The sequence below is a fragment of the Myodes glareolus genome, chromosome 19 (assembly GCF_982192425.1).
Source record: "Myodes glareolus chromosome 19, mMyoGla1.1, whole genome shotgun sequence".
In the NCBI taxonomy this organism is placed as follows: domain Eukaryota; kingdom Metazoa; phylum Chordata; class Mammalia; order Rodentia; family Cricetidae; genus Myodes; species Myodes glareolus.
In genome coordinates this window covers 26,829,393-26,855,998 of record NC_142044.1, presented here as the reverse complement: position 1 = coordinate 26,855,998, position 26,606 = coordinate 26,829,393, and the positions used below count along the sequence as shown (strand labels likewise).

Here is a 26,606-nt window from a genome sequence, read left to right as displayed (position 1 = left end):
TATATGCATACTCATGCCTGTGGAGGTTGGAAGACAGCCCATGGGAGTGCTCTCCACATGTGGATTCCAGGGATCAAAACTCAAACTCACGATCCTTCTGCCTCAGTTTCCCAATGCTGGCATAGTAGGTATGCCACCAAACTCTGAACCATTTAAATATATTTAGACTTGAGCATGCAGAAACAATACACACACACACACTAAAATAAATGTAAAAGTATATATGTATACATGCATCCATACACACATATATATTTGCAGACTATCATTAAAAAGCATTCCGGGGAGGGGGTTCAGGATGCATTTGTCCCTAGCAGTAAATTGATCACGGAGAGGAGATGGACTTGCTTTGATCCCTGGGAGAAGGGATGCTCATCGCTGGCTAGAAGGAGAGTTGACCTGGAGAGCAAGATCAGAGCCTCAACCGTTTTGCTTACAGAAACTTCTTGAGCAAGCCATCTAAGCTGAGACGCATTTCCTGTTCTGTAAAGGCAGGGAGGGAGGAAGCAGAAGCCCCAGAGCTGCCCCTCCAGAGTCAGTTGCGCTTTCCCACTTGGCTTGTGATTCTCATGACCCCCATGTGCTTCCCGCTGTGCCTGCGCTACCGCGTTCGGCCCTGGAAATCCAGCGTGTCCAGGATGTTAGATGGCAAGACTAGGGCCAGTGGCCGGGATCTTCTACCCGGGCAGGGCGCTGGGCCCAGGGATAAAGGGGGGTGTTATTAAGGAGGACTTCCAGCAAGGTGTTAGCAGCATCAGAGTGGTGTCATCTATTCCTAGCTTTAAGCAGCCTTAGCTAAGTGCCTCAGAGATGGAGGAAAAAGTAGCTGCAGTATTTTATAGACAGGAAGGTAGGGGCCATGGCAGTGTGCGGATGGTTGTGGACGTACCACACACATGCTGCATCTCATTTCCTGGGGACCAGCCGATGCCAGGACCAGGGTCTGCCCCAGAGTCTAGTTCACTGGGTACTGGGACACCCTCTACCTCAGGATGCCCATCTTGGGCATGCAGGCTCCCAGCCACCAGCCCTTCCTATGAGGATCTTCCATACAGCCACCTAACCTTGTCTTTGGGACCATGGTCCTAGGGCTAATGATTGCTAAGAAGGTAACTCACTGGTATGTGAGTGCAGAAAAGTGGGGTGATGGCCTCTAATTACAATCGCCGTTTCCCCCATCCCCAAAGGAAACTTTTTTAGCCCTTCCGAAGCCACTCAAAGGCAGGAGGTGGGACATGGTACTGGGTTCTTTGAAACCCTAGTCTCCAGCATGGGAGCCTAATTCATCCGCATCATCTTCAGAATGAAGGAGAGGATGAATGAATGCACGAATGCATTGCAGGAAGTGGCCGTGAAGCTCTCCAGAAAGTAGCTGCCCTTCAATGGTTTGGAAGTCGTGGGGGAGGCTCTTTCTGGAAGTGACCTTTCCATACCACGCGAGCTGTTTTGAAATAGCCAGCACTTCAAATTAGGCTTCATGCTTGGTCTCTGTGGTGAGCGGTAGAGAAATACTTCCTCTGTCAACACTGGGCTCCGGATGGTGTAGACACGCAGAGGCCTCATTCTTACACCCCTCCTCTGTTAGTCGTGACCTGGGACTCATGGGTCTGTCTTCACTGACTTTAAGTTTGGGGGATTGGGTGTCTTATGGACACTTTCTGTCTTTGGGGGTACGTGTGTCTATGTATGAATCTTGCTACATCAGCAGACAGCTGAGATAGACCAGAGCATTTCCCAACAGCCTCTGGGCTATGAGGCCTTGGATGATCACCTGGAAATAATCATGTCCAGAGCCATGGAGGTGGCTCCGTCCTAAGCATATGCACAATGGCCTGGCTAAAGCCACCTTTTCCCTCTGTTGTGTCTCTCTTGCTCATTTTTCAAGTGTGTTTCTTCAGCTGGCCTCTGGCTTTGGAATCTCTCATTGTCTCCACAGCAAACCCACAAACGGAGTTGTCCACACAGTGGTCCTGGTTGCCTTCTGCCGTCTGCCATTGTGTTGCTGATAGGGAAGGAAGGCATGTGGGGCGGAGCAGAGCTTCTTTGGGGTGATAGGATTGCTCCCAGGACTCCTGACCCAGACAGGGACCCTCCAAGTGTCTGCCACCCGAACCAAGTGGGGCAGGATGGAAGGAGTAAAATGGACAGGTGGTTGGAGAGTGAGAAGGGTCTTCCTACAGGAAGCCTGTTTGCGCCAGGAGGGACACAGTCTGGAAAGCAAGGCAGAAGCCAAGAGCGGTCACTTCCATGCCAGGGGCTGCAGGCTCTTCTCTTAGTAAAGATAGAACCTGTTTGTGGGCTCTGCTGGATGTTTGATCTCTGTTATGCCGACATTGCTAGTGTGTTGCTCAAGTGTGCATAGACAATCTGTATTGGCATGGGTGTAACTGCCTCTCACAACTGTTTATTCAAGTAGATGCTGGGTCTGATTGGGTCCATGAGCCTCACTTATGCTCACTGTCACGGCGTGCCCGGTGGCTTGTGTTAGGTACTTCCGCTGCTGGAACTCAGGCTAGGGAAGAGTGGACATCCTCAGTGGATATGGCCTGGCTATGAGGGGCTATTGTGGGTTTGATGTGGGTCTGATGTGGGTCTGTTTCGTTTCTCTGCTGGCTTCTCAGCTCTGCCCTCTTGTGTGAGCTTCATCTTCAGGCTGCCTGCCTCATAGTGATGAAATGACTGGAGCAGCTCTGCCGCTTCGGATCTGTGTCTTTTCCTCGTGCTCTTGAACCAACTCAGGGTGAAGTTTACACCTGAGCCGGGTGAACGAGAATACTTTATGCTGATTGGTTTCGGCCTGGGTTCTCTCTTTTTTAAACAGCTCATCCGTGGGTCAGGACCAAACAACTTGCCAGGAGCAGGAGCTAAGGGATATGCCAGTCACTCTTGAACCTGCATGTGGCTGCCTGCCCGTGGGAGAGGGTGGAACAAGATTGCTCGGGGCAGGATTGTGCACAGGACATTGATACCGTCAGGTTCACAAACTCTAGAAAGACACCACCTCTGCAATGATGTGAGCATTAGGTTAGAGGGAGGTAGAGCAACCGTTTGTGGCTTGTAGTTAAGACAGCGAAGTTACACTTGGGAGGGAAGTACATACACACGAACTATGATGCGGGGAGGCCTGCGGTCATCAGAACTTCTGGCCCTTTAACAGAGGGACGCTGAGGACATCTCCTGGAACCAGGTACAGGGCGCATACCCTGCTCTCAGTGGGTGGAATGAATTGAGGGGCCTACCTACCCGTATGTGTACTGCAGTCAGGCATGCCCAGAGCAGATTGGATGTCGTCATTTGCAGTAGCCAGGGGATGCCATGTGCACGGAGGCTTTTGCTCTTTCTCCATGCCCTGCGTTTCTTCCGGCCTTGGCTTTCGGGACACTCAGGGTCCCATCCGGACTCAGTTGCAGCAGCAGTTGTCAGCTCTCAGGTTCTGTCTGTTTTCTTCCCCTTTGCTCCCCTGACATTTCGGTGTATAATCCTCAGGAGTGCTTTCTTATAAACTGCTCCGAATTTGTTTTGGAGGGAAGACATAAACAGTGATAAAGAGAGGTGGGCGTGGGGCCAGTGGGCGGGGTGAGCGGCGAGGGGCTCCAAGCACTGCCTACTTTGCAGAGGGTTGGTTGCTCAAGTTCCCTGCCTCCTGTCTGGGCCCAGCTGGCTGACCTTGGACATAGAAGGACAGGCCTGGGTGTCCTCTGCCTCTGCCTCCTGCATTTCTCAAAGCACTTGGTTGAGAAGATTGCACCCATGACCTAGCTTTGGCAGATGGAGTGAGCCAGTGACATCCAGTCTTGGTGACTACTGCTTTTCTACACAGGGGGGTGGGGCGGTGAGTCTAACACCGATGCCCAGGGGACATTTCCTGTAGTCAACTCATTCTGCAGATTTCATCAGGTCTTTTATTTGTAGTTGGTTTTTGTTTGTTTTTTTTTTGTTTTTGTTTTTTTGTTTTTGTTCATTTGTTTTTCAGTCCAGGGTTTCTCTGTAGCCCTGACCATCTTGGAACTCACTCTGTAGACCAGGCTGGCCTTGAACTCAGAGATCTGCCTGCCTCTGCTTTCCCTGCTTTCCAAGTATTTCACCAGCTTGTTTGTTTTTGGCGAGTGATTTCACTCTGTACTGACCTGGAATTTACTGTTTAGACTAGATTATTAACCTTAGAACTCGGAAATCCGCCTGCCTCTGCCTCCTTGGGGCTAGGATTAAAGGCGTACACGCATGTGCCACCGTGCCCTTTATTTCCTGTGTATGTTTTCCTGCTTCTCTGAATGTGCACCACATGCATTCCTGGTGCCCTCAGAGGCAAGGAGAGGCAGTCAGATCCCCAGGGGATGGAGTCTCACATGGTTGTGAGCCATAGGTGGGTTCCAGGACGTGAACCCAGGAACTGTGGAAGAGCAGCCAATCCTCCAACCCCCGAGCCATCTCTCCTGTCCTTCTTCAGTGCTTTTAAAGAGACCAGTCAGCTTGCTTTGCTGTAGCCTCCAACCCTCAGTAGCTCCCTGCTACCACTAAAGAAAGCCAAACCGACTCCAAGATCCTGGGCCAGCCTGCCTTCCTCAGTGCTCACTTGTGTGTGCTTTTCCTCGCTGGCTGCACCCACCGCTGCCTGATATTATATTCGTCTCTCTGCTTCTCTCCCCATTCCCTTCTTCTGTTTCTGCTAGGCTTTCTTGAATGTCAAGTCTTAAAAAATTTTTTTTTAAGATAGATTTTTATGTATGCCAGGCTGACTTTGAACTCCCTCTGCAGCTGAAAAAGATCTTGAATGTCTGATTCTCCTGCCACCTCCTGAGTGACAGCTGTGTTGCAGGGAGACCTCTTGTTGGTTCCTGGTTGCTCGGCAGCTCAGACCTGAAATAATCGCACAGAAACTGTATTATTTAAATCACTGCTTGGTCCATTAGCTCTAGCTTCTTATTGGCTATTTTTTTACATGTTAATTTAACCATTTTTATTAATCTGTGTATCGCCACGAGGCTGTGGCTTGCCAGGAAAAGTTCCGGCGTCTGTGTTTGGTGGGGCTACATGGCTTCTCTCTGACTCCGCCTCCTTTCTCTCAGCATTCAGCTTAGTTTTCCCTGCCTACCTATATTCCCTGCGTAGGCCCAAGACAGTTTTTTTTTTTTATTAACCACTGGTATTCACAGCGTACAGAGGGGAATCCCACATCACAGCTGTTTATTGAGCACAGTTGGACCCTAGGCTAAAGTTTACAGACACTGTTTGTCCCTTGGACTTTTCATTCCGCCTCCCTAGCTTGATCTTTTTTATAGCCCTGGCTGTCATGGAACTTTCTATGTAAACCAGGCTGAATTTGAGCTTCCAGTTGTTCGTGCCTTCCTAGTGCTGAGATTAAAGGCATGCACCGTCTTACGCATGTAATGTGTTCTGTGCTATCCATGCACTCATGGACATAGTCATATGTTGTGTATATTGTATGTAACTGGGCATGGTGTCACACGCCTTTAATCCCAGCACTGGGAAGGTGGAGGCAGGCTGACGCTGTGAGTTGAAGGCCACCTTGGTCTATAAAGAGAGTTCCAGGCCAGCCAGAGACACAGTGAGAAGACCCTGTTTTTAAACAAACAAACACACACACAAAGGAAACAACAAAAATCCCATTTATTTTGTGAAGTATGCACAATACATCTTTGAGCATACACAGAGTCTTGGGACACGTGTTGGTGGGTCCCCTCCTTGGTGCCCCTTTGTGTCGGGTACTAGTGGGGTTTAACCTATAGAAGCAAGTGCTTCCCGAGGCAGCAGCTCTCGGCCTGGCATCACACTCCCTTCAGAAGATGCCATGGAGACATGAAGTGAGTTCTGTTTTTATTTTGTTTTGTTTTCTCTCTCTCCTGCCTTGATGAGGCAACTGGTCCAGAACTTGCTGCTTTCCAAAAGTACCTTACCTATTGATTTAGGTGTTTGCCAAAATCATGTTGTCTCTGGACTCACTTAGTTTGAGTTCTTTCAAGTAACAAGTGAGGTGGAGATTTCAAATCGCGAGATCTAGATCCGAGTGAGCCTAAAACTTTTTTCTCTTTTTTTTTAGAGCTGAGGTGTGTGCGTGTGAGAGGGGATTTGAAATCAGTGAGAACTCCAAGCCCTTCCTCTTTCCCCCTCCTCCCTAGCTGACCGCTCAGCACCAGGTCCCCAGGTTCTCCTGGAGTCAGTCATCTCCCCATCTTCCCTTGAGTTAGAAGCCCAAGTGAGGAGGCTGACCTTGGGTACCTCAACCCCAGGGCGGACCCTGCTCCCTCTACCCTAGGCTTCCCTGGTGGTGGGATCCACACAGACGCTGTTCCTGAGCTGTCTGCTGACTGCATTCCTCCGTGGCTTTACTTTTGGTTTTATGATAGTTTTATCGTGGTGGCTGTTAGATAGAATGATGGATGGCTCCTAAGTTGTCCTTGTCTTCATTTCCTGGATCAGTGAATTTAGTTGCTTACATGGCTACAGGGACTTCACAGGTGTGACTGAGGGAGGGATTTTTAGGAGGACGATGGTCCTATTTTCCTGGAGACCTTGGTAACCACAAAGTCCTGGAAGACGGAGGTCTGAGCATGTGCAGATGTAGCCAGAGGCCAGGATGGAGCTCCATGTGCTGGGCCTCCAGGAGCTGCGTGTACTGAGTGCTGTGACCTGCCAGAGGCTAGAAGAGGCGAGGGAGAGGCTCTCCCCTATACCCGGCTCTAAAGACTGTCATCTGTTGACACTTCGATTTCAGCAAAGTGAAGTAACAATCTGTGCTAACTGGCTACAGCAGCTTTAGAAAGGTATATGTTGCCTAGCAGAGCCTGCCCATTCCCAGAGAACAATTCATTGATAATCTGTCCTTTATAATTGATGCAGCAGACCCATCAGCAGACGATTTCCGAACATCCTCCTCAACCCACTGCGATTTATACTCAGTTCTGTATTGGGAGGCTGCTCGTTCTTCCCGGCCGCCCGGCCAGCTTAGACCCGAAATAACCACACAGAAACTGTATTCGTTAAATCACTGTTTGGCCCATTAGCTCTAGCTTCTTATTGGCTAACTCTCACATCTTAATTTAACCCATTTCTATTAATCTGTGTATTGCCACTTGGCCGTGGCTTACCAGTTAAAGTCCTGGCATGTCTGACTCTGGTGGCAGCTCCGTGGTGTCTCTCTGACTCTGCCCTTCTTCCTCCCAGCATTCAACTTAGTTTTCCCTGCCTAGTTCTGTTCTTCTCTGCCATAGGCTCCAAGCAGTTCTTTATTCATTAACCAATAAAGGCAACACATAGACAGAAGGACCTCCCACACCACAGTTCCTCTTCTTACCTTTTCCCTCAGCCCGAGATAACCAGGGAACCACCATTCATGTACTGTGGGCTTCTCTCAACTCACTTTTTGGACATCTCATAGACATCAAATAATAATGGACAGTCTTTATTTTGAGATAGAGTCTCAGGTAGCCCAGGCTGGCCTTGAACTTGTTGTATAGCTAGAATGGTTCTGATCCTAATCTTCTGGCCTCTGTCTCCTGAATGCTAGGATTACAGGTGTGAACCACCATGCCCAGGTGGGTTTTTTTTTTTTTTAAACTGATTATGTTTTGAGGGCTCCTCTATGTTATTATCTGTGTCTTATTGGTGAGACGGTTCTGTTTTGTGTAAGTCCCTACCCCTGTAGTGGGCAGGTTCATCCTCAGTCACGCAGGTAATGCTGGCCACTCCTGTGAGGCCTCTGTGTGCGAGTGAAGGAGCAATGGAAATTCAGACTTCAGGCTGTGCCTTAGGGCCACTTTGACCTTGCCAGATGTCCTTGGGTTTGACGGTGAGACATTGAGAAGATGTCTCAGACCCAGAATGATGACCCAGAATGTGGCAACTTGCAGGGTCTGGGAGTTTTACAGAACACCCCCACAGTTGCCCATGTCGGGGCTGTTTACCCATAAGGCAGAGAGTGTGAAACCACATGAGGCCCAGTACCTGGCAGGTTAGCATCCCTCACCCAGTAAACAGATGCCAGGTCTCAGAGCCCCATGAGAGCGAGGGCAAAGAGAAGACTGGAGGGCTTCTGTGTGTGCCGTACGGTTTTAAGTGAGTGTGAGTGTTGGAGTTTAAACACGCTGAAATGAAGATACAGTCTTTTCGAGGTGTCAGAGGGAAAGGCAGCTTGGGGCTTCTGCCCGTGGATGTGATGATGTCAGAGGTGACCTCACTGCTTGGCATTCAGCTTTGACTTCTGTTAAGTGGGAGAGTTTGGGGCCGAGGATGTGGCTCAGGAGAATGCTTGCCCAGCGTGTACAGCAAGGTCCTACCCGCCTCTAGCACCCGATAAACTGACTGTGGTGGTGTCCACCCCTAACACTGGCGGTCAGAGGTGGAGGTGGGAGGGGTCAGAAGTACAAGGTCATCCTTAGGTATGACAGTCTGGGGTACATGAAACCCTGACTTAAAACAATAACAGGGAGCGGTGAGTTACTTCCTGGGACATTGCAGTGTCGGCCTTGTCCCTGTTCAGTGTCAAGAGAAGTTTTATTCCAACTGAAATGTAAACTTCAGACTTTTTTCACTTGCAACAGTAAACCCTTTTTTTGCTCTTATTTAAATAACAAACGCTTGTTGAACTCAGGCTTTCCTAGTGAGGCAGGGGTTGGAAAGCTTTGGAGGTCCTCAGACTCACAGAGGGACAGACTGGGTCTAGCAGGCCCTTACAAAGTGGACTTCAGCCCAGTGAGAACCTGGGGCTTTGACCCGAGAAGGTAGAACGCGAGAGGGTCACTGTTGTCCTCAAAGGACATATGCCATAAATGAGGGTCTTAAACCCTGTTCCTTCAGGTGACACGTGGCATGCCTGGAGGTAGAAGGACCTCCTGGGGCTCAGAGAAAGTTTGGTGTGTGAGTCTGAGCTGCAGGTTGAGCAGGAGGAGCGCCATGGTGGCTTTGCAGGCTGCGTTAGAGGCCCCCGAGCATGTCTGTGAGCAGCCGCCAGGCCTTGCAGGATTTACCATGAGATAAGGTGGCAGAAGGAGCGCGGAGAGCAAGAGGGAAGTGGGGTCCATAACGAGGGATGGATGTTCACGGCTCCACTTCCTTGCAAGCCACAATTCAGACCTGACACGGGGCCAGGACAGGAAGTGGGGACGGATGGCAGTGGCAGCCTGTCACCCACTGAACACTGAAGCAGTTGCTTTCAGGATCGCAGATGGCACTGTCTCTACCTCATCTAGCCCGAGTCACTGAAGTTAAAGAGAATTGGGTGTCAGGCAGTGGTCCGGTTGTGTGGAGCTGCCCAATGGCCTGTTTGCTGAGGTGGGTCTCCTGTCTCCCAGGTCATGTCTTCCTTCCACGTGGCAAGAAGTCACTGCAACTTGGACATAAACTATTGGGATAAAGGTGCCTCCCTCCCAGCAGCTTGAGTCAAATACAGGGACAGTAATTATAGCCTAACTAGAATCTCAGGTCCATTCTTGGACCACCCACTGGTTCTGGAAGGTTCCATGCTTTGACGGTATTCACTTAGGTTACATGCCACCCCTGGAGCGTATGGAAGGATAGTTAAGATGCCCCGTGGGAACATAAGTGCATCCCCAGAGGGATGTCAGGTAAGCAGCAGCTGTGCACGGCAGGGCATGGCCCTTTTCCTATTCCTGGCCACCGCTCCATTGGTGATCTGTACTTGGGAGTAAGTATGGAGAGGGAAAGAAGGAGGGAGGGAGGGAGGGAGGGAGAGAGGAAGGGAGGTGTGGCTTATTCCATGACATGCCCGTGGGGCCAATACTACGTGAATCCACCATCCTTTTTCGTTCTCTCTCCTTTCCTTCTCTCTTTTTTTTTTTCACCTTTTCTGAGGTCTCCTTGTGCTCTTTTGTGTTCCCCATGCCTCTTCTCTCATTTGTGCCCAGGAGTGACGGCCTTCAGGAAGTTCAACGCTGCCCCTGTGATGGGCATCAGTTCTCCTGTCTGTATAGCCCTGCTGCAGGCGCTGCCTTCTCTATTGGTGGAGAGAGGGAGGGGGAGAGGGAGAGGGAGGGGAGGGAGAGAGGGAGAGAGGGAGAGAGAGAGAGAGAGAGAGAGAGAGAGAGAGAGAGAGAGAGCCTTCCTGGCCCGTGTGGTTTTTTTTTTTTTTTTTTCCTTGCTGGATGCTGGGAAGTGTGAGGGCATGTGGGCAAATGGGGAGGACTCCGCAGGCCCTGCTTCCTTCCCAGCTGGTCTGGAAGCAGGCCAGCGAGCAGCTAAGGGTGGTGCTTCCTGCTGCTCCTTAGAAAGCACCATGAGCCTGGGAAGAAAATGCCTTTCCCTCTCCTATAGGGCACCGTGAACTCACTGGGACATCCAAGGGGCCGTCTGCAGACGGGGCCCTGGTGGAATATTTGCTTAAAATGCATTACATTCGATTAATGATGCGAAATTTTGTTGCATTTTTAAAATGTTGCATTTGTTTAACTCTGTGAAGCTGTGTGTTGCCTGTCTAAAGTACATGATTGGTCTAATAGAGAGCTGAACGGCCAATAGCTGAGCAGGAGAGGGATAGGCAGGCTGCCAGGCAGAGAGAATAAATAGGAGGAGAAATCTATGCTCGAGAGAACAAAGAAAGGTGAGGAACGAGAAAAGGAGAAGGAGAGGAGGACTGCAGAGGCCAGCCGACCACATAGCCAGCCACGGAGTTAGAAGGAGAGAAAGGAATATAGAATAGAGAGAGGTAAAAGCCGAGTGGCAGAAGGTAGACAGAATCATTTAGGGAAAGCTGGATAGAAACAAGCCAAGTGAAGGCCAGGCATTCATAAGTAAGAACAAGTCTCTGTGTATTTATTTGGGAGCTGAGTGAGAAACAAAACAAAACAAAACAACCCAACAACAATGGACCTCTGGTGAGTTGTGGAGGATCCTGAAGGTGTGGCGGTGGCTGCTCTGGAAGCAGTTGCTTCCTCAGGCTCTCAGTGGGTATCTGCTTTGTTCCTCTCTCAGGAGATGCCAGGCCACCTTAGCCAGCCATAGTTCATTTGCATTGTCCGTGTGTGTGTGTGTGTGTGTGTGTGTGTGTGTGTGTCTCCACCCCCTTTGCCCTGCCCAGTTCAGTTCTATGGGCTTTGGACAGTGAACAAATATTTGACATTAATTATGAAACCCTTAACCAGAGAATGAAAATGGTGATTTCTCATTAGTTCCAGACACTGGGGGAATATGAGGTGCTTCTGGTCATATGGTTGGTTGTCATTGTCTGTGGAGACACAAGGCACACAAGAGAAACGCTAGGAGAGTGGCAGGGGTCAGCTTCGTGGGTGGTGGGAGGCGAGAAGGATAAGGCACAGGAGAAAACAGGCCTTGGTGTAGCCAGACTCCGGAGCACAGAGTAGCCATGGAGGAGAGGCGCCATTTCAGTTACCATATCTGAAAATGCTAGTGGAGCACTTGAGGAGCGAGCGGTTTGTGAGTTTTAAGTAGTGTGATGGAAATTCCCAGCATCCTCTGTGCTCTGCCCAGGAGGCATAGCATCCCTTCACTCAGCGTTTCCGTACTGTATGTGCTACCTGCCCCGTGGCAACTGTGACACACAGAAAGAAAGCTAGGGAGGTCACACTCATTGTTAGAGTGTGTCATTAGTTTGTTATTCCCAATCCTTAACTGTGCCTGTTTTTTTAGACTAGACCTTGTCATGCGTATCTATTACGTAGAAGGAGAAACAGCATATAGAAGATTCTGAGTCATCTGAGGTTTTAGTCAACTGCTAGGGTTGAGATTAAGGGGCCCTGATATACTTGCCACCTGTTGGTATCTGCCCCATCTGGAGTTCTGTTCAGTTTTATTTAATAGGGTATTTTTAAAAATGGTTTTATTAAAGTATATAGACCTGGTACACATAAATTGCCCATATTTAACTTACACATCTTAATGTGTTTAGATACAGTCACATTTATTAGGGACACCGTGGTGATGACCAGGTGTCTTCTCAGGAAACTCTGTAGCAGTGAAATGAAGGCCTGGGGGTAAAGCAAAGTGTGAACTCCGGAAGTCAGCCCTGGCCACGGAGACCCCATTGAAAATGGACAGGGATTTGGAATTCTGACCCAACTGATACTCACATATTGGCTTTCTGTTGTTCAGTGTAAGATTTTTTTTTCATTCGTCATGAATTTTGTCCAGCTACTTGTTGAGAAGTCCTATGTTTAGAGGTTCTCCTATGGCCCTGAGAGTTTCTGAAGACCGTGAAAGGTGAGCCTAAACAATGGCAGATGCAGAAACAAGTTTCTTTGAGACACCGAGCACTGTGCTAAGCAGATCACGCACTGGACCCAGGTGTCCCTGACTCCAAAGCTCCTTCCTGGGTGCAGTGATTGGCTACTCAAGGCCATATTTCATGTGCCCAGATCAGGTAGTCACCTGCTGCATGGCATTAGTTAAGATTATATTGATTATCGTGGAATAGAATTTGAAATTCTCTTCCTCAACTGGACAGTATTCCAGTGGCCGTAACCACACAAGCTACGCGTCTGAAGACAGTCTCCAACCTGGTGTCAAGTTCTGATGGACACCATTGACCTCAGGAGCCATGTGCCGGGTCAGAGCCAGCTCTGTGAATGGGAGGGTGTTCAGAGATGATGAAAGGCTTGGGCAGGCCGTGGCATCCCGTGGCCGCCCACTGCGGAAGTGACCCTCCATCGTGACTGAGACTTGCATGGCCAAAGCTGGGAAGGTCTGTGACAACTTGGTCTCTCGGCTCACTACCCAGTTCCCATGTTGATGCCCCTACTTGTTATTCTTAGAGCTAGGGTCAAAAAGGACTGTGTTCTCTACTCAAGCCAGATCCAGTGACGTGACCACACCCTAGGTGCTCGCCCATCTGGAGGGCATGGAGACACTAAACCCGGGAAGCTCTTCTCCAGGTGGAGGGACTTGGAAGTGAGAGCTACTGAGCCAGGAAACATGGCAGCCAGTATGGAGCCCTCAGGGCCCCTCATCTATAGACCAGGTTCCCGGATGAAGTATTGCCCATCTCTTAGGTTAGCTATGATTGATCCTCAAAGGCATCCAGTTATTATTAATGTTATTAGGTTAAGCTGATGATTGGTTGGCTTAAGGCTTCCAAGTATTTATTTTTAAGATTTACCAGCATGTTAAGTATCTACTGTTTAGTTGCTGTCCTGGAGCTTGCTTATGTAGATCTAGCTGGCCTCCAACTCACAGAGAGCTGCCCGCTTCTGTAGGGGTTAGAGGCCTGTACCACCATGCCTCACTCGGGGCGGGGGGAGGGATGTAAATTCAAGGTTGGGTCCTGCAAGTGCCTGGAAGAAAAGGGAAAAACATAGCTAAGGGAGCCTGTTGGTGCATGTGTCTTTGAACAAGATCTGCCGAGTGTCCTGCCACCATTTCCCTTGGCTCTGAGAGTTGATGTTGGGGCTTTTCTTACCCTTCCAAAGGACACTCTTGTCTAAGGGTCCTCAGTGGACAAGATTACAATGTCAGGGGATATTAAATGTGAAGAGACCTCAGATGACCGTGTGTGTGTGTGTGTGTGTGTGTGTGTGTGTGTGTGTGTTCGTATGTGTGCATGCTCACCCATGAACAGAAGTTGGCATAAAGCGTTTACCTCAGTCTCCCTGCACCTTACTTTCTGAGGCAGGCTCCTTCATTGGCCGGAAGCTAAACTGGCTGGCCAGCATGCACCGGAGAGCCAGCTGTCAGCCCTCCATCGCAGCCCAGGTATTCTAGGTGTCCATTGCTGTGCCCAGCTTCTTACGTGGGTGTACTGGAGATCACACTCGGGTCCTCTTGCTTGCGTGGCAAGCACTTTCCTGACTGAACCGTCTCCCCAGCCTCTGGTGCAAAACCTCAAAGCAGCCAAGACAAATTGGAATCCCTTGTGTGAGCCTCTCCACAGCCAGCCCATACTAACAATTTAGCGCTTAGCTGCCCAGAAGAGCAGATGAAACATGAGTTAGAAGGTCTCTATTCAGAGAATTCGTGCGTTGAGCTATATGGCGTACTGATATTATCAAAATTAAAATGAACACTTCTGTGACTGCTCATACAAGCCGTTCCCCCTGAGGGTGCTTTTGATCTAATTAAAAGTGCCAGGATGAGTACCAGGGACTAATAGAAAATGGCAGGAAGATTAGGGGTGAAGTGGCTGACGAGGGCTGAGAGACCCTCTAAATGTTACCGTTGTCTGCAACGGTTCTCTTATTTCACTCTCTTTGAGGGCAGGTATTCGTGTTGCCTCTGTGATCCTGTCTACAGCTTTGCAGAGCCACGGTCACTCTGTGGTGTTGTAGCCAGTGGGTTTGTTCCCCTGGGCATGAGACCCCTGTGTGGTGGGCCATGTCCTCATCTCATCCTGGACGGTGGCAGTCAGCCATTCAAGTCCTTACTGATCACACCATTGTTTTATATGATCCCCTATGTTTGGATGGGGATTTTGAGTCTTGTGAATTTAAGACATGATGTGACCGTTTTTTTTTTTTGGGGGGGGGTGCGAGGAAGGGCCGTGAGGCAAGGGTCAGTGGACCTGGAGGAAGGTGGTCCTGTCTGCTTGGCACACTGGCTGGGAGCAATCCTTCCATCAGGGCAGCCAGACTTCTGGAAATGTTCTCTTTATAGTGGAACCTCCTTCAGACTCAGAAATTGCCTTCTAGTGGGTTTTTTGTTTGTTTGTTTGGTTGGTTTGGTTTGGTTGTTTTGTTTTTTAAAGACATTTCCTTGGCTTCTCAAACCTGAACGCTAAGGGCCATTCAAGCCTCTGGAGGGTGCAGGGAGAAGTTAGAACAAGGGACCGTTTGCAGGTACTTGTGGTGTTATTATTTGCCGGTGACTCTTACGTTAACAGGGTTCTATTCTGCACAGTCCTTGAATGGACCAATGTCTGTGTGTCCATGGCTTTGAGATTCCTTCTCTCCAAAATTGCAAAAATAATTAATTTGTGTAGTGGCTCTTTTTGTCTCTTTTCCCACATCATTGCTCCTTTATTGCTAAACCCTCCTAATCCTGTGGAGTGTGTTTCAGCCTCATTTGGGAAAACGATGGCAAATTCCACGTGAGAATAGATCTGAAGGCTCATTCTAAGCAGCGAATGTTTATTGATAGATACTATTTATTAGCTCTGTTCTTGGGGAAAGTTTTACCACCTGAATAAAATAATTGAGGTTTGCAAGGACTCTTACCCGGCTCTTGGAATGAAATAGGATTATGGGTGTAAGTTTATAATTTTATTATTAGATGTACAATGAATCTTGGTCACCAGGAAAAAAAAAAGCAAGTGATAAACACGTCAATAAAGTTCCAGGATGAATTCGCGCAGGGGAAGGAGTAATTATTTGAATTATATTTGCTTGTTTAATTAACATTTATTGTCTTCTGGGTAACAGGCACTGCTGGGTACTTTTACATCTGCTATTTTATTTAATTACAAAGAGTTCTTCACTTGCAGATAAGATTTCCCAGGGGCTTCCCTGGGCTAATGAGTTAGCCTGCCTGGTGTTTCTCAGGCCCAGCTGCTCATGGAGATCACCTAGGGAGCCGCAGGGCCATCTGGTGCTGCGGTTTCCTCTTCTGGGATCCTGTTTACCTGTGCCTGGGTGACATCCAGCAGCGTCATGCCAAAACTGCAGCCCTGAGTTTCTCACTGTTAAGCTACCATCGTGAAGTTCGGCAGCTGAGTGCGTCATGCCCAGTGGAATACACCCGACACATGCTTTCCTTTGTCTCTCTCCCGCTGAGTGGGGTGGGTAGCATCAGGGTAATTATGGAATGAAGCAGACTAGCGAAAAAACGTTTCCCCAAAATGTCTCCGCTCCAGAATTTCCCAGTGTAATTTATAGTCTGACTTTGCCTCGTCTGTGTGGATCAGCAGCATCCTGTAGGCGACTTGCATACTAAGAGGCTGTGCATGTATGGGGTGAGTTGTGCACATGCGTGGGGAGGGGGCCAGAGAATCATTTACAGCAGTTTTCTCCCGGCACCGTCAAGGTTTTGGAGATGGAACTTGGGTCGTCAGGCTCAGTGGCAAGCACCTTAACCCATTGAAACCTTCTCACGGGCCCTCTGTCTTACTAGTGTGTGCACATGCACACACGTCACACAACCATGTGCCAGCATGTGCCTTGGTGCAAGTGTGGAAGACATAGGACAACTTTGTTAAGTCAGGTCTCCTACCTTTAGGTGGATCTCAGATCTTCAGCCTCGTGTGCCAAACACCTTTCCCCCTTGGACCATTTTGTTGCCCTTTGGTTTTTGCCCGTGACACCTGTGTGGAGGTCAGAGGACAACCTGTGGGAGTCAGTCCTCTCTTTCTTCCACGTGACTCCTGACATCAAACACAAATCATCCGGGTTGGCAGCGAGCATCTTGACCTACTCAGATATCTCTATACCCTTACCACTCTTCTACCTTGGTTTTTTGAGGTAGTGTCTTTGACTGGCCCGTGGCTTCCCAAATAAGTCAGGCTGGATGGCCAATGAGATCCAGGACTGGCTGGGGTCATCCTGGACCTGGGCCAGGCAGGCTCCCTCTGGTAAGCTACTTTCCTCCTGTATATCTAGTCTCAGCCCTCTTACCTCTTAGACTTGGTCTAGACAGGTCTGACATACCTGGGCTGTTACTGCTTGGATAGGCTCCTGCCTCTGGACCACTGCGGCTTGTCTTGTAGCTGTCACTGTGGACAGGGCCTCTTTAGGGAAGCCCTGCTGGTTGGTCCCTACTTTGATCTGGCTGAGCCAATGGAATAGCATTGCTTGCCCACAGCAGTCCTCATCCCTCCTGGCCATCTTCCCCTTCTCAATTATAATTGCTTCTCTTCTCTACTTGTTCCTGGGTGGGTGTCTGGAAAGCTCAGTGGGTGGCCTCTCTGGGGCTACAGTACGTGGGCCGTGGGTGCCTGAGGGACTCATGCATCTTCACTGTAGCAAAGGCTGCTGGAACGCAGCGGGGACTCTAGAGCCCGTGGTGAGTCTGCTGCTGGCCTTCGGATTCTCTCTGCAGGACACGTGGGGGTGAGAGGTTGTCGTCTGTCTTCAGAGTCCACCTTCTTCCTGCTGCAGATACTCTGTTTAGGTTTGCATCCAGGTTGTGCAGTGGCCAGCTTTCCCCGTGCTCTTAAAAACCAAACAAACCAAGAGTTTCATGAGAGTTCCCATCCTTTTCCCGGTTCTCATTTGCACAAGGTCTTAGAAAGTCTCCCAAGTGAACAACTTGTCCCCATTTTGTGTTCTCAAAATCTGGTCTAAGAGTTAGAGCAAGGAGAGATGGGAGAAGTGGCAGTCAGTCGTGTGTCTCTGTGTGTAGCACTCATAGGCTTTTATAATTTGCTAATGGTGTATATGCATGTATGGTTTGCTATGACCTGTGTGAGGATATGTATGCATGTGTGGTTTATTCATGATGTGTATCTGTTGTGTGATATACCTATACAGGGTATATGCATTGTGTGTGTGATTCATGTATTTAGTATGATGCGCAGATGCCGTATGTGCATACGTAATGTGCGTGTGTGTGGTATATGGTCACATTGTGTGTGATGTATGTTGTATGTGTTTAAGTGGAATATATGTGGTGTGTATTCATGGCATGTGTGGTGTGTGACATATGTACACATGTGGTTTATATGTATGTTTTGTATGTTTCATTTTGTACATGCGTGGTACATTATGGCATGTGATGTGTTATGTGTATGTTGTACTTGTATATGTGAAATGTGGTATATATGATATGTGTAGTATTTGTGGTGTTACACTTGTATATGGTGTGCATCTATGTGTTTTATGGTATGGTGTGTACTCATGGTTTATGTACACGTGTGTACACACCTTAGAGGATCATGGACTAGAATGCCTTTCAGTCGAGTCTTCCCTTTCTCTATGCCATTTGTGATGAGTTTAAAACAGAATGTTAAAGCATACACCAAGAACAAGGGGAGGGCACCTGTCCCAGGAACAGAGGCAAAGCTGGCAAAGGGCACCAGGGTGGCAGCAGCAGTGACAACGAGTCCCGGCCCCACGCCTTTTGTGAATAGAATGAAGTGGGTTAAGTGGCTTCCGGTAGTTTCAGAGCTCAAAACACCAGGGCAGCTGAAGGCTGGGTCAGAAAAGGGGGCATTCTCTCCCGCCGCCATCTGGCAGTGAGTGTGGCTAGACGCACCTCTGCCTTCATTTTCACGCCGAATGCTGGTCACACATTATGAGGGATGCTGTTGAACTCTGGCTTTCAGAAAGCTCTCTTTGATTTATTCACAAGCTTTTGCTCTGAGCAGTTTCCGAGAGTGAGAACTTTGAGGGCACAGCCCATGTTTGCTTCCTTCGTGGTGCAGAATAGAAACCTCAGACAGGATATGGTTCAGGGGCAGAATGACTGAGACTAGTCCAGAGTCAAGTTGAGCTGAGCATATTTCTGGGACCAGGACTTCTGCAGCAACCCCAAATTCCAGGATCTTTTGACTTAGAATTTGGAATCTCAGAGGGCAACATGGCCCCATCCTCTGCCTCTCGGACCTTGGAATCCAGCCCGAATGACCCTGGGCTATAGATGTTTGGGGCTCTGCCCTTGCTGTGTGCAACCATCAGCAAATTACTGCTCAGAATCAGCTCCTCCTTCCCCATCCACATATCCCTTATCTTCCCCTCCCCCCTCTTCTCCCTCCTCCTCTTTCTTTTGTGGTGTCTAGGGCTATTTTAAGTGCTCAGTGAGAGAAGCGTTGGAGAAGCACCCCTGCCATGTGCCATGGGCTGCATGCAGCTAAGGATAGCATTCAGTGTCGCCCAACACAGAATTGCAAACGTACTTTAAACACGACATTTTAAAAGGTCTCATTTTATTTATTTATTTTTCTTTCTGAGTTAGGGTCTCACTCTAGCTCTTGATGTCTGGAACTCACTATGTAGATCTGGCTGCCGGCCTTGAGCTCACAGAGATCCACTGGCCTCTGCCCTTCTACCTGCATGAGTTTATGTGTGCCACATATTCACAGGTGCCTGTGGAGACCAGAAGGGGGTGTCAGATCCCCTAGAACTGGAGTAACAGGTGGTTGCCAATCGCCTGATGTGGGTGATGGGAACTGGACCCTGGTTCTCTGCAGGAGCAGCAGACACTCTTAACCACTGAACCATCTCTTCATTTCCATCTATGATTTTTGTTTTTGTAACTTGTTTACTTAAGTTTTTTGTTGTTATGTTGTTTAGTTTTTTTTGAGACAGGGCTCAAAAACAAAACACCCCAAACTATGGCTGTCCTGGAACTTGCTATGTAGACCAGATTGGCCTTGAACTCACAAGAGATCCTCCTGCCTTTGCCTCCCACATGCATACCAGGTTCGGGATCGAAGGTGTGTTCCTCTAATGCCCAACATGTACATAGTTCTTGAGCATGATTTCTGTAGATGACAACACCATGTTACAGTGCCAAACGATTGGATGCTTTGCTGTGGTCCATATAAATGATACTTGAGACTCTTCTCCTCAGACCATGTCACAGGTATTGGGAGGGGACAAAGTAATAGCGAAGGCTGGGAATCCTGGGACTTTTAGAGTGCTGAGGTCTGCTGTAGCTTGCTTACGCCTTGCTGTCCCTCTTTTACAGGAGAAGAAACTGAGGCCTGGAGTTGGAGTAATTCCTTCAAGGTGACCGCATTGGTAAGTAGCAGAGTTGGCATGGGGCGCTAGCCACCTGTCTCTAGATCCTGCCTTCCTCACTCTCACTCTGGAGAAACAGCAGAGTGGGCAGCCGTGGCCAGGAGGTGGCTTTCACTTCAATAAAAGTGTTCTGCCCTGTTGAAGTTTCAGTACATAATGCATTGTTTCCTCTCCTTTTGCCGGTGAGGGTGGAGAATCTGCAGGCTATTGAGTCAGATTGGTCATTTAAATAGCTACTTTTGGAGCGATGGCAATACCGCTGTGCTTCCTGTCCTAGGTAACAGTGGCAGCAGAGACTTTGGAACATAGACTGTGTGCAGTCACCGCCCCCAGTCAGCTTTCACAGCAGTTCTGCAAAGCTGAAGGTCATAGGAAGGAAGTGCTTTGCCCCGGTCGCTCTGTTCCTGGGGGCAGAGTCAGTATCGCGCCTGGTTTGCAGGCCTGTGCTGTCAGCCAGTGTAATTTTGTCACCCTCTGAGGGCACTTGTGAGAAAATCATTCGCTTTGAGCTCAAGCTGGCAGGACACTTCTCTCTTCTTTTCCTGGGCCTCTTGGTCTACTCATCCTCTTCCATGTAGCTGGCCAACTTGTGGTGAGGCTTCACCGCTGCATGGAACCCTTAGTGCAGCGTCCCATGGCAGCCTCTGCTCAGGCACGCGCTTAATGTTTATTTTAATGGTTTTACCGTGCATGGGGTAAAACCCAAATCTTTTTTTTTTAATATTTATTTATTTATTATGTATACAATATTCTTTTCTGTGTGTATGCCTATAGGCCAGAAGAGGGCACCAGATCCCATTAAAGATGGCTGTGAGCCACCATGTGGTTGCTGGGAATTGAACTCAGGACCTTTGGAAGAGCAGGCAATGCTCTTAACCCCTGAGCCATCTCTCCAGCCCTAAAACCCAAATCTTAATCTTGCAGCTGGACGAATGTTTTTCTGTCACACCCAATTTAACTGTCACAAATCAGGAGACTCAGTGTTGACATCCTTCCAGGACACTGCTCAGTAGTACCTGAGTAATAGACACTCTGTTGGTCTTTATTGTGTGTTTTTTTTTTTTAACGTACACAGATGTAGACACAATTGTTCAACAAAGCACACTGAAGGCAAAGACACTTTAAATGGCATAGGTGATCATGTTGTCATTTCACCTGGGGGTGGCATCTGTGCTAGAGTGAGGAGGGATGGGAGGAATTAGCCTTTGGTCTGGGGGCCTCTGAAGTTTGAGCATCTGGTGCCATCGCGTGTCTCCTATATTTCTAGATTTGACTATGCCCCCTGAATCAACTTTCCGAAGGGTGCTCAGATCAAGACACTCAGCCCAGTGCTGAGTGGTGTGTCATAAAAGACAGTCTGCTAGTCTTCAGTGTGTGAGGCCTTATGGGATTTTTGATCCACTTTGGGGTTTTCAGTTTTTATTTTGTTTGTTTGTTTGTTTTTTGTTTTTCGAGACAGGGTTTCTCTGTGGCTTTGGAGCCTGTCCTGGAACTAGCTCTTGTAGACCAGGCTGGTCTCGAACTCATAGAGATCCGCCTGCCTCTGCCTCTGCCTCCCGAGTGCTGGGATTAAAGGCATGCGCCACCACTGCCCGGCGGGTTTTCAGTTTTTATATTACATGCTGACATTAGATGCAAAACCTGGAGTCAGCTGCATTTTATGAACAGTTTATGTTTGTTATGGAGTGGGAAGGAGACAGCGTGCATACACACATGTCGAAATCAGGAGACAGCTTTTGAGTCTGCTCTCTCCATTCATGTGGGTTCTATGTGGGTTCTGGGAATTGACTCAGGTTCCCCAGGCTTGTATGGTAAGTGCTTTCACTTGCTGAGCCGTGTTGGCAGCCTGTGGGCTGTAATTTTGATGCCAAATAGAACTGAAGCATGAAAGAGTGGTTATATTGGATTTGTTGACCTGGACATCTCTGCTTGGTGTAATATACCAAGCTGATTTTCACAAATACTTCCCAGTACTAATGCAGAGTTGATGGAAATAAAAGCATTGCTTCTTGGGGAGTCTGTAGGAGCGCATATTCCAGAATCAGCCAGAAATTCAGAGAGATGTGTAAGTCAGTGGGTATGTGTGAGCAAAACTATGACTTACATGGGACTTTGTAGCCCAAGATTCCAGTGGCTGGGGGTTTAATTCTATAGTGGGTCTAGAAGGGAGGCCTGGTAGAAGGTGGAGTTAATAGACAGGAGCCTGGTAGGTCTGATTTCTTTATGAAAACAGGACCAGAAAACCTCACTATCTGAAAGTTTACCTTGAATTGAAATAATGTTATCCACAAGAAATAAAAAACTTGGTACTGTACTATATATACATACACACACACACACACATATTTGTGGAGTCAATATTTTTATCACTTATGATATGATATCCTTCAACCGGAACAGTTAAAATGAGAATTGTTCTAACCCGTACCACAAACACGAACTCAGGCCTTAAGGGTGTTTCATCAGTGCATACCTGACAGGGCTCCCTTAAAATGGCAGAGACTCTCTCTACAGCAGTCCCAGTTAAAACCTGTGAACTACTCAGGAGCGAGCCATTTCAAGATGTTGGTAAATTTAACCTTTCAATAAGACTATGAAATACTTTAAAATAAGGGAGGACAATGATATCAGAAAGGCAAAGCAAGAAAAGAAAGAAGAAAGATTTGAAAACCAGCCAAAATGAAATGAAATGAGAGTCGTTTTATTTAAAATCTAACAGCAGGGCTAAAGAAATGCTTAGCTCTAGAGAGAGAAGAAGTGAGCTATAGGACAATATGAATATTGTCGTTTGTCAAGTGTATGCCAGACGCCGTTCTGAGTACTTAGGTTAACTCACTTAGCCCTCAGGACAAAATTGTGACAGAGCATTATTACGGTCATCTGTACTTTTATATATTTATTTTACAGTTCTAATTGCAATATAATGCCATAATTTCTTCCTTACCCTCTCCTCCCTTCAGTCCCTCTGATGCTCTCCCTACTCTCCACTTGATAGCCTTTTCTTTATTATTGTCACAAACATGGACAAGTATATAAATATATCCTGCTGAGTCCATTTTTGCTTTTTGTTTGTATACCGTTTCAGTGCTGACTACCTGTCTTGGATAACCAAGTGGGGGCTCAAACCTGGGAGGGGCTAATTCTTTCTCTGTCTCTCTCTCTCTCTCTCTCTCTCTCTCTCTCTCTCTCTCTCTCTCTCTCAGTAGTCATTGGTTTCCTGTAGTTCTTTATCTAGGGTGGGATCTCTGAGATTGTCCTCCTTCCATGTTAGAACGTCTATTGATACTGTCTTGTTCCGGTCTTACTGATGCAGCCCTTTCTAAGTCACACAACAGTCTTCCTGGTATTCTCACTCTTACACGCTTCGTGCACCTCCTCACTCCCTCTTCGGCAGTGTTCCCTGAGCCATAGGTGCAGGGAGGGGCTGTTCTGGAGATACATCTATTGGAGCTGGGCTCCCCACAATCCATTGATCTTTGCATCGCGTCCTGTTGTCATCTCTGTTTTGTAGATGAGAAAACTAGTGCAGTCAAATCCTGTTGCTCGTGGGTGCACACTTGGCTTGGGTGAGTGGCAGAGCTGGGATTCGACCCCAGCCAGAATGAACAAGAATAACCACCATGTGGTAAGGGATTGTAAATATGAAAGAATAGTAGTGAGTCATAGACAATACTGCTTCTCATCACGTGGTGGGACTAAGGGAGAAGCCAAGGAAGAAAACGAGAATTAGATGTCCTTTGAGATTTCCTGTAGTCTTTGGATTCTAAGAATCTGTGAGCAGGTCAGCATCCAGGGTAAGACACAAGCGAAGGGTGGCAGAGCCTCGGGTTCCACTGTGGTATATTACTGATGTGTCAATAAATGTTTACAGCAGTCTGTCTAGGGAAAGAAAAAAGCTGGTTTGTAGAATTTGGTGATTACTTTTTTAAAATTAATTTTTGTTTTTTTAATTTTACTTTTGATGAGTATGGTGTTTTGCCTGTCTGTATGTCTGTCCGTCTGTGCATCACATGTGTGCAGCACCTGTGGAGACCAGAAGAGGGCATCGAATCCTCTGGAACTGGAGTTAGAGATGGTTGTTAGCCAACTATGTTGGTGCTGGCCGTGGATCCCAGGTTCTCTGGAAGAATAGCCAGTGTTCCTAACCACTGAGCCATTCTCTAGCCCTTTACCCGATTCCTGTGGTATAAACATTCCCATAATGACCAGTTTCAGGCAGGCCACATGACGTCTCTGAACTCGGAGTTGAGAAGCCGTGAACGTGCTCAGGTCTCCTGAAGCAGCGTGAGCTGGCCCCAGCGCACCGTTGGCTCATGTGCTCATGCTATTTTAAGCTCTGCTTCTGGGTTATGCACCTAGGAGTGGAATTTCCAGGAAGCCGTTGTGTCACGGGTGATTCATAGGGGCAAGAAGAGACAATGGAACAGGAGCAGAGCTCTGCCCGTCTTTATTCCCCGTGTACTTAAAACAGGAAAGCAGCCTTTTGTGAGTGTGGGCAGAAGCATGGCCTGGTCCTTGCCCTGTTGGTTGGAGGGAAAATGATTATGTCTTTCAAGGGCAGCCCGGCGGTAGCTTGCGAGTGTGCGAGTGAGCAGGCTCTCTGACTCTGCAGTTCCATTTCAAGGTTTTGTTTTGTTGTTTTGTCCTGTGGCAGTTTCTCATTAGGAAACCTAAGTATCCCTGGAATTCGCTGTGTAACCCAGGCTGGTCTCTAATTTATGATCCTCCTGTCTTAGTTCCCTAAGTGCTTTATTTAATTGTCATGGCAAGACCCTGGAAGCAACTTTGATAGATGTCAATAAGAGATGGACTGGGTGCATGTCCCTAAACTAAGATGTTGTCCGTGCTGCTGTTCAAAACAGTAAGCCCATATGCTAAGAAGAAATGGGTTCCCAGGTATATTCTTCTTGTTAATTAGATTTGTTCTGTGACAACTGAAAACTTTGACTTCTCTCCCTCAGAATCTACAAATAGCCAATAGGAGGGGTAAGACCCATGTGTCCCTTGATCACCCATGACTGACTCGACGGAACCAGTCCTCTGTGGACGCAGTTCAGACACCTGTAGCTGCTGTATCAGGTCCAGGAGACAGCATTTTGCAGCCCTTCTTCACCTTCTGGCTCTCATGTTCTTTCTTCTCCCTCTTCCATAATGTTCCCTGAGTGTTAGAAGAGGGGGGCTACCAATGTCATCTTGAGAGATAAACATTCAGCCATCCCTTTTGCTCAGAACCTCGAGTAGCCTTAAGTCTGCATTCACTACCATTCATTCATTGCAAAGAGAAGCTTCACGGATGAAGGTTGGGAGTAGGCACGTGTCTGGATATGAACGTACAGGTTTAGGAGACAGTTGGACACCGTGTCAATGGCTAGTGTTAAGTTCCTGCCCTCCCAGGGTTTATGACCTCCTGGCGATGGGTTTTTGATGGGATTTACAGTGTCCGTTATGAACCCTGTCTTGTGGAACTGTCAGATGATCTTGTCATACAGTCTCAGATTTAATCGTGGAGTAGTCGGGTGCCCCCTAACGATTGTGCCGCTATTGTGGGTGTAGGAACGTCTCGAGTGGCCAGCTGTTGATCGTTATTTGTGGGGTTTGCAGCCGAGCAAAGCTGCTGATGCCTTTTCGTTCCCAGGAGCCCACAGAGCACCTTTCATCATGGAACCTAGAGAGCAGGGAGGAGGGGAGCGTCCTGCTCACTTCCAGCTTGGCTTCTCTATCTTGCAACCAAGGTAGATGCTATCTTCAGCAGGAAGGTGTCACAATCTAGCTTCAGTAGGGCCATCAAAAAGCAAAAGTCTGTATTGTTTTGGGCTTTGCTGGCCAACAGCTCATGAGGTAGCCAGGATATATTTTTCAGTTGTAAGAAAAGCAATGTGTGGAAAGGTATATGTGGTAGGCATTCATGTATGCATTGAAGAGGGGAGCATGAATGTTTATACATGTCAGCCTTCGTACACAACATGCATACTTGCTTGGCCCTGCTAAGCGCACAGCTGGAAACACGCAGCGGATGGATGGCACCCGACTGTCTGTCCTTCCATAGGCATTGGAAGTTTGAAAATTATTGTTGTTTATAGACTGTCTTATTTTATCCCAGGCTAATTTATAACTTAGCTTTCTATCCCAGAACAGCCTAGAACTTGTGTTCCTCCTCCCTCAGACAGACGAGTCGTGGGATTATGAGAGTTGTAGGGCCATGCTTGGTCACGTACTGCTTTTTGATGAAGAATCAGGTGTGGCTAAAAGACGTCTTAGGGCTAGGCGTGGAGGCCAATGCTGGTGATCCAAGTGCTTGGAGAAGCAGGCGGAGTGAAAGACCAGACTGGGCTATAGAAAGGAATCCCCACCACTGGACAATAGAAACTGTTTGGGGAGCCTTGCACATGAGAGCCCTTCCCACTTTTAGAGGGACTTAGTCTCCAATGGGAAGCCGGGGCTAAGTGCTAACTAGGCCCTGTGCTCTTTGGTCTAGTTCATTCATGTGCCACTGTAGATTTCCCCATTGACTCTGCTAGAGTCTGAAGCGATCCAGTAAATACGTGATAAATATCTGTGAATCTCATTTTCAAGGTGTAGGTGTGTGTGTGTGTGTGTGTGTGAGGGAAAGAGAGAGAGAGAGAGGGGGGGGAGAGGGAGAGAGAGAGGGGGAGAGAGACTGAGAGACTTGTGTCAAGTCCTGGCATGCAATAGAGGGAGTTTGGTGGCATTATTTAGAGGGGTTTTATAAACAAGTTTACACAGTCACCGCCTAGTCATCCCAGGGATTCAGAAGGAGCCTCATGCTTCCCTGCCATCTGCCATCAATCCCTGGCAGCCCCCTACCCCAACCCCCACCCCTTAGGTTACATGGAGGGATTCTGTCAGTATTAATTGTCTCAACTTGAAGCCTGTTTGTTCTGGGAAGTCAGAACTCTTGTTTCTGGAACAAATGAATCCCTGATGTGTTTAGCAAGCGACAAAGGTGAGAATTTGTCGTGTCCCCCCCCCCCCCCGCCCCGTGTCATCTGTTTT

General features: G+C 48.1%; 1 protein-coding gene across 3 annotated transcripts in view; it reads left to right on the top strand.

The window, feature by feature from the left end:
* The window catches only part of Cyrib (CYFIP related Rac1 interactor B), a 127,343-nt gene that overhangs the window by 20,886 nt on the left and 79,851 nt on the right, over positions 1-26,606 (top strand). For all 3 annotated transcript variants that reach the window (XM_085678929.2, XM_085678926.2, XM_085678924.2), the window contains exon 2: positions 19,540-19,592. The gene's annotated coding sequence lies outside the window, so the exon portion shown is untranslated. The remainder of the gene's footprint in view (positions 1-19,539; positions 19,593-26,606) is intronic.